This window comes from Oncorhynchus gorbuscha, linkage group LG18 (genome assembly GCF_021184085.1).
Source record: "Oncorhynchus gorbuscha isolate QuinsamMale2020 ecotype Even-year linkage group LG18, OgorEven_v1.0, whole genome shotgun sequence".
Lineage (NCBI taxonomy): Eukaryota > Metazoa > Chordata > Actinopteri > Salmoniformes > Salmonidae > Oncorhynchus > Oncorhynchus gorbuscha.
Genome location: NC_060190.1, coordinates 59,232,301 through 59,239,980, shown reverse-complemented (window position 1 = coordinate 59,239,980; position 7,680 = coordinate 59,232,301).

The following is a 7,680-nucleotide window of genomic DNA, read 5'->3' as shown; positions in this document are numbered from 1 at the left end:
ACACTGACATTCCTGTCTTGCAGTAAATCACACACAGAATGAGCAGTATAGCTGGTGGCATTGTCATGCTGGAGGGTTATGTCAGGATGAGCCTGCAGGAAGGGTAACACATGAGGGGGAGCGTTGAGATTGCCTCCAATGACAAGCTCAGTCCAATGATGCTGTGACACACCGCCCCAGACCATGACGGACCCTCCACTTCAAAATTGATCCCACTCCATAGTACAGATCTCGGCGTAACGCTCATTCCTTCGGCGATAAACGCAAATCTGACCATCATCCCTGGTGAGACAAAACCGTAACTCGTCAGTGAAGAGCACTTTTTTGCCAGTCCTGTCTGGTCCAGCGATGGTGGGTTTGTGCCCATTGGCAACGTTGTTGCCGGTGATGTCTGGTGAGGATCTGCCTTACAACAGGCTTACAAGCCCTCAGTCCAACCTCTCTCAGCCTATTGCGGACAGTCTGAGCACTGATGGAGGGATTGTGCGTTCCTGGTGTAACTCGGGCAGTTGTCATCCTGTACCTGTCCCGGAGGTGTGATGTTTGGATGTACCGATTCTGTCAAGTGTTGTTACATGTGGTCTGCCACTGCGAGGACGATCAGCTGTCCATCCTGACTCCCTGTAGCGCTGTCTTAGGCGTCTCACAGGACGGACATTGCAATTTATTGCCCTGGCCACATCTGCAGTCCTCATGCCTCCTTGCAGAATGCCTAAGGCACATTCATGCAGATGAGCAGGGACCCTGGGCATCTTTCTTTTGGTGTTTTCCAGAGTCAGTAGAAAGGCCTCTTTAGTGTCCTAAGTTTTCATAACTGTGACCTTAATTGCCTACCGTCTGTAAGCTGTTAGTGTCTTAATGACCGTTTCACAGGCAGATGTTCATGAATTGTTTATGGTTCATTGGACAAGCATGGGGAACAGTGTTTCAACCCAATTAAGATCTGTGAAGTTATTTGGATTTTTACAAATTATCTTTGAAAGACCGGGTCCTAATAAAGGGACATTTGTTTTTGCTGAGTTTATATATTTACACACATTTTACCTCTTTTTGGGGGGTAGGTACAAAACTACCTCCATACAGTGCCTTTGGAAAGTATTCAAACCCTTTGCCTTTTTCACATTTTGTTATGTTACAGCCTTATTCTAGAATGTATTAAATTGACCAAGAACCTGATGGTCACAGAGCTCCAGAGTTCCTCTGCAGAGATGGGAGAATCTACCAGAAGGACAACCACCTCTGCAGCACTCCACCAATCAGGCCTTTATGGTAGAGTGGCTAGACGGAAGCCACTCCTCCCATTTGGAGATTGCCAAAAGGCACCTAAAGGGCTCTCAGACCATGAGAAACAAGCTGCTCTGGTCTTATGAAACCAAGATAGACTTATTTGGCATGAATGCCAAGCGTCACATCTGGTGGAAACCTGACACCGCAGGAGCGGCTTCGGGACGAGCCTCTGAATGTCCGAGTGCCCCAGCCAGAGCCTGGACTTGAACCCTATCTAACATCTCTGGAGAGACCTGAAAATAGCTGTGCAGTGACGCTCCCCATCCAAACTGCCAGAGCTTGAGAGGATCTGCAGAAAAGAATGGGAGAAACTCCCCAAATACAGGTGTGCCAAGCTTGTAGCGTTATACCCAAGAAGACTCAAGGCTGTAATCGCTGCAAAAAGGTTCTTCAACAAACTACTGAGTCAAGGTTCTGAATGCTTATGTAAATGTGATTTCAGTTATTATATTATGCATTTTGCATTTTGTATGTGGACACCTGCTCGTTGAACATCTCATTCCAAAATCATGAGCATATGAAGTTGGTCCCTCGCTTTGCTGCTATAACAGCCTCCACTCTTCTGGGAAGGCTTTCCACTAGATGTTGGAACATTGCTGCAGGGACTTGCTTCCATTCAGCCACAAGAACAGTAGTGAGATCAGGCACTGATGTTGGGTGATTAGGCCTGGCTCGCAGTTGACGTTGAAATTCATCCCAAAGGTGTTAGCACAGAATCGTCTAGAATGTCATTGTATGCTGTAGCATTAAGATTTCCCTTCACTGGAACTAAGGGGCCTAGCCCGAACCATGAAGAAAAAAAACAGACCATTACTCCTCCTCCACCAAACTTTACAGTTAGCACTATGAATTAGGACAGGCAACATTGTCCTGGCATCCGCTAAACCCAGATTTGTCTGTTGGACTGCCAGATTGTGAAGCGTGATTCATCACTCCAGAGAACATGTTTTACTGCTCCAGAATCCAATGGAGGCGAGCTTTACACCATTCCAGCCAACGCTTGGCATTTTGCATGGTGATCTTAGGCTTCTGTGCGGCTGCTCTGCCATGAAAAACTATTTCATGAAGCTCCCGACGAACAGTTCTTGTGCTGATGTTGCTTCCCGAGGCAGTTTGGAACTCGGCAGTGAGTGTTGCAACATAGGACAGAAGATTATGACGTGGTATGCGCTTCAGCACTCGGTGGTACAGTTCATTGAACTTGTGTGGCCTACAACTTCGCTGCTGAGCAGTTGTTGTACCTAGACGTTTCCACTTCACAATAACAGCACCTACAGTTGGTCTAGTGGCAAAAAAATTAAGGAGAAGCGAGAGATAATAAAATGTATACATATATATATATACAGTGCCAGTCAAAAGTTTGGACACACCTACTCATTCAAGGGTTTTTCTAAATGTTTACTATTTTCTACATTGTAGAATATATATATATATATATATATATATATATATATATATATACATATATATATACATATAATATGTTATTATTATTTTAGATTTTTTTGTGGGTCTCAAAACAGGTGCCCTGAATGACGGGTCGCCATTGATGTGCTATGAAAGTGAACTGTGTTTGCGGTAATTAGGGGTGTATTAATTTTGCCGATTCTGTTGAAAAACCTTTCTTAAACAGAAGCAAACGGAACAAAACGGGAATAAACATACCTGAATTTGTCCAATAGAAACTCTTGTTTCCAACTGTTGGACGAATGATTACACCCTAAATCAACTAGATGCAGGCAAGAGTGTGCAAGGCAGTATTGAATGTGTCACTGTCTGTCACCTTGACTATTCACATTTCTCTCAACCTGTGCACCTACATTGTAAACTTTCATTTGTAGGCTAGGTTGAACAGTAGCAACCTCATGATGGGTATAGGAAAAAATGTAATGTCATGTAATAGCCTAAATCTATTGATGTTACATTGAGCTGGGTGAATGGAATATGAATGACAGTCATCCAATATACTGTATGAAAGTTAAATAATAGAAATAAGGCCATGTTCATAAACAAAAGATATCCTCCTCTCTCATCTTAAAAACTTCTTAAGGCTAGCGGAACCCCTCGACAACATCCGCTGAAATGGCAGAGCGCAAAATTCATTTTTACTTTATTTGTATATTTAACTTTCACACATTCACAAGTGCAATACACCAAATTAAAGCTTAACTTCTTGTTAATCTAGCCATCGTTTCCGATTTCAAAAAGGCTTTACAGTGAAAGGACACCATACAATTATGTTAGGTCAGCACCTAGTCACAGAAAAACATACAGCCATTTTCCAGCCAAAGAGAGGAGTCACATAAAGCAGAAATAAAGAGAAAATCAATCACTAACCTTTGATGATCTTCATCAGATGGTACTCATAGGACTTCATGTTACACAATACATGTATGTTTTGTTCGATAAAGTTCATATTTACATCCAAAAATCTCAGTTTACATTGGCGCGTTATGTTCAGTAATATTGTGCCTAGAAAACATCCGGCGAATTTACAGAGATCCACGTCAATTTACAGAAGTACTCATCATAAACTTTGATAAAAGATACAAGTGTTATGCATAGAATTACTGATATAGTTCTACTTAATGCAACCGCTGTGTCAGATTTCAAAAAGCTTTACAGAAAAAGCACACCATGCAGTAATCTGAGTACAGCGCTAAGCCACAAAAACAAGCCATACAGATACCCGCCATGTTGTGGAGTCAGTAAAAGTCAGAAATAGCATTATAAATATTCACTTACCTTTGATGATCTTCATCAGAATGCACTCCCAGGAATCCCAGTTCTACAATAAATGTTTGTTTTGTTCGATAAATTTCATCTTTATGTCCAAATACCTCCTTTTTGTTAGCGCGTTTAGTTCACCAATCAAAATTCACAAGGCGCGGGCAAGTCCAGACGAAAAGTCAAAACAGTTCTATTACAGTTCGTAGAAACATGTCAACGATGTATAGAATCAATCTTTAGGATGTTTTTATCATAGCATCTTCAATAATATTCCAACCAGACAATTCCTTTGTCTTTAGAAATGAAAAGGAACGCAGCTTCCTCTCACGGCCACGCGCGTGACTTAGCTCAAGGCATTCTGCCAGACACCTGATTCAAACAGCTCTTATTCGCTCCCCCTTCACAGTAGAAGCCTGAAGCAAGGTTCAAAGACATCTAGTTGAAGCCTTAGGAAGTGCAAAATGACCCCATTTGCGCTGTATCCTCGAAAGGAAATTACTTGAAAAACTACAAACCTCAGATTTCCCACTTCCTGGTTGCATTTTCCTCAGATTTTCGCCTGCCTTGTGAATTCTGTTATACTCACAGACATTATTCAAACAGGTTTAGAAACGTCAGAGTGTTTTCTATCCAAGTCTACTAATAATATGCATATATTAGCTTCTGGGCCTGAGTAGCAGGCAGTTTACTCTGGGCACGCTTTTCATCCGAACGTGAAAATACTGCCCCCTATCCCAAACAGGTTTTAAACATCACCGACTTCCACTGATATACAGTGCATTTGGAAATGATTTAGAAATTATCCCTTCACTTTTTCTACATTTTGTTATGTTACAGGCTTATTCTAAAATGGATTCAATAAAATTATTTCTATAAATGTCATTATGGGGTATTGTGTGTAGATTGATGAGGAAAAAATATTATTTAAGCCATTTTAGAATAAGGCTGTAATGTAACAACGTGGAAAAAGCTAAGGGGTCTGAATATTTTCCAAATGCACTGTATACTTAACACCCAAATACCATCAGCTTGGGCAGGATCAGACGGATGGAGACATGTCAGGACCGGAGATGTTTCTGTTGTACAACACTTCTTTACAGAGGACCATTGTTGACTATGTCGACATCCCTTGATATGTCCCCTGATGTAATATAAATTGTTTTTTTTACCCAATTGCTACTGGCAAAACAAAAGAGGAAACTGAAATGCAGATGCACAAACACACTCTCTTAACCTCATCTCCTCTCCCTTTATGTGTGCTTCAACTCCCCCTCCCTAACTGTATCTCCCTTATCCCCTTTTTCCTTATACTGTACATACCACTCGGTAAGGTCAACATTATTGGACCATGATTTACCTGCTCCTGAGACAGTAAATCTACCGTTCTCACTGTCCAGACATGACTGGCTGTATGGCTAAACCAAACCTGAACCCTTTTTATTTTTATCTAATTTAATTGAACCTTTATTTAACTAGGCAAGTCAGTTAAGAACAAATTCTTATTTACAATGACGGCCTACCAAAAAGGCAAAAGGCCTCCTGCGGGTACAGGGGCCTGGGATTAAAAATGAAAAATAGGGGTCTCACGAGTTGCACAGTGGTCTAAGGCACTGCATCGCAGTGCTAGCTGTGCCACTAGAGATTCTGGGTTCGAGTACAGGCTCTGTCGCACAAATGGCCCAGCGTCCTCCGGGTTAGAGAGGGTTTGGCTGGCAGGGATATCCTTGTCTCATCGCGTACTAGCGACTCCTGTGGCGGGTCAGGCGCAGTGCACGCTGACACCATCGCCAGGTGTACGGTGTTTCCTCCAACACATTGGTGCGGCTGGCTACCGGGTTGGATGGGCATTGTATCAAGAAGCAGTGCGGCTTGGTTGGGTTGTGTTTCAGAGGACACATGGCTCTCAACCTTTGCCTCTCCCCGAGTCCGTACGGGAGTTGCAGCGATGAGACAAGACTGTAACTATTATCAAATTGGGGTGAAAAAAGGAAAAATAAATACCATATAAATATAGGACAAAACACACATCACAAACAAGAAAGACAACACTATGTAACCAGAGACCTAAGACAGCAACATAGCAAGGCAGCAACACATGACATAGCATGATAGCAGCACAAAACATGGTACAAACATTATTGGGCACAGACAACAGCACAAAGAGCAAGAAGGTAGAGGCAACAATACATCACACAAAGCAGCCACAACTATCAGTAACAGTGTCCATGATTGAGTCTCATTCCAGTCGCTAGCTGCAGCAAATAGGAGTGACCCAGGGATGTGTGTGCTTTGGGAACCTTTAACAGAATGTGACTTAATGAACCCTTAACGCAACCTAACCATTCCATGCACAAAACAAAAAAAATATCAGCATGTAATCTGTGAGCATGTTCTTCAAATCAGTCATCTCCAGGAACAGAACATGTCTGGATGGTTAGTCAGAGAAATTAATTCATTACTGATGAGTTGTGGACAAATTGCAGGCAAACAGCTCATTGGGGTTATCTTGTTTGGCATATCCATGAATAAAGCCCATTTAAAGCATCATTGTCAAACCCCGAGCTGTGTAAGGACACACAAATCTGCTCCTGATTGATATGGACATTGTGACATCTCACATCCTTATGAGGGCGACATAATGTTCTTACCTGCGACCGTGGTTTTCAATCTGTGGTCAACTGGAGTTCGACAGGTGCTCCATAATTTATTTTAGAATAGTTTTATTTTGAAGAATTTGTCTCTTCAAACAATAACAGTTGGGAGTATTAGTATTAACGGTAGAAGCAATTTTACCTTCCTTTTTACAATGCAAATACTATAGTTTATGCTTATAGTTTAAACACCTTTAATCTGTTATAGTCACTGATAAAATTGACTACATTTAGGTGGGGAACCACTGATCTATGACTAGGTCTGCTGGTGGAACTCAAGATGTTCTTTCTGGGTGTTTGAATTAGGTTCAAGTCGTCGCTATTTCAGGCTGTCCCTTTCTGTAGGTGCAGAGACTAGGGGCTAGCTTATGTATCGCCTCCACTTATCTGACTACGGTGTATGATGCGTACATGACCCCCATACAGGGGTCACTGACTGAGGCGGGGCCTTGTCTCTGTGGCCCTCAGGGTCCAGTCCCTTGGCTCAGGCTGTGTAAGTAAGACCATGGTTATCATTAGCCAGATGAGGATAATGGGTTGATGAGCTAGACGTCACAAAGGAAACGAGAGAGGCTTGTCTTCCTCTCTTCCTTCCGAGGTGGACAGCTAATTTCCCTATTCCCTCTTCCTGAGGACTTTCTCTCCAGCGGCTCTTCTCTCTATCCCTATTTTTTTGTTTGGAGTGGTTCCGGACTTTCTGGAAACCGACTTGCCGTGGCTAAAGATAGATTTCTGCTCATGTGCACATGCAGGTGCTGCTGCTGCTTCGCCGATGAACGTCTTTGTCTGGTGTAGCCTACAAACTTCATGCTGTGCACAAAGGACAGGGACGATATGTTCACACTATTGCATTCTATACCTCAGTAGGCTATTAAGCATAAGCGCAATTTCATGTTCTTTTTTCAGGAGAAAGGCTACATGCAGTTACAGGTATCTGCCAAAATAAAGGAAACACCAACATTAAGTGTCTTAATAGGGCATAGGGCCACCATCAGTCTGAATAGCTTCAATG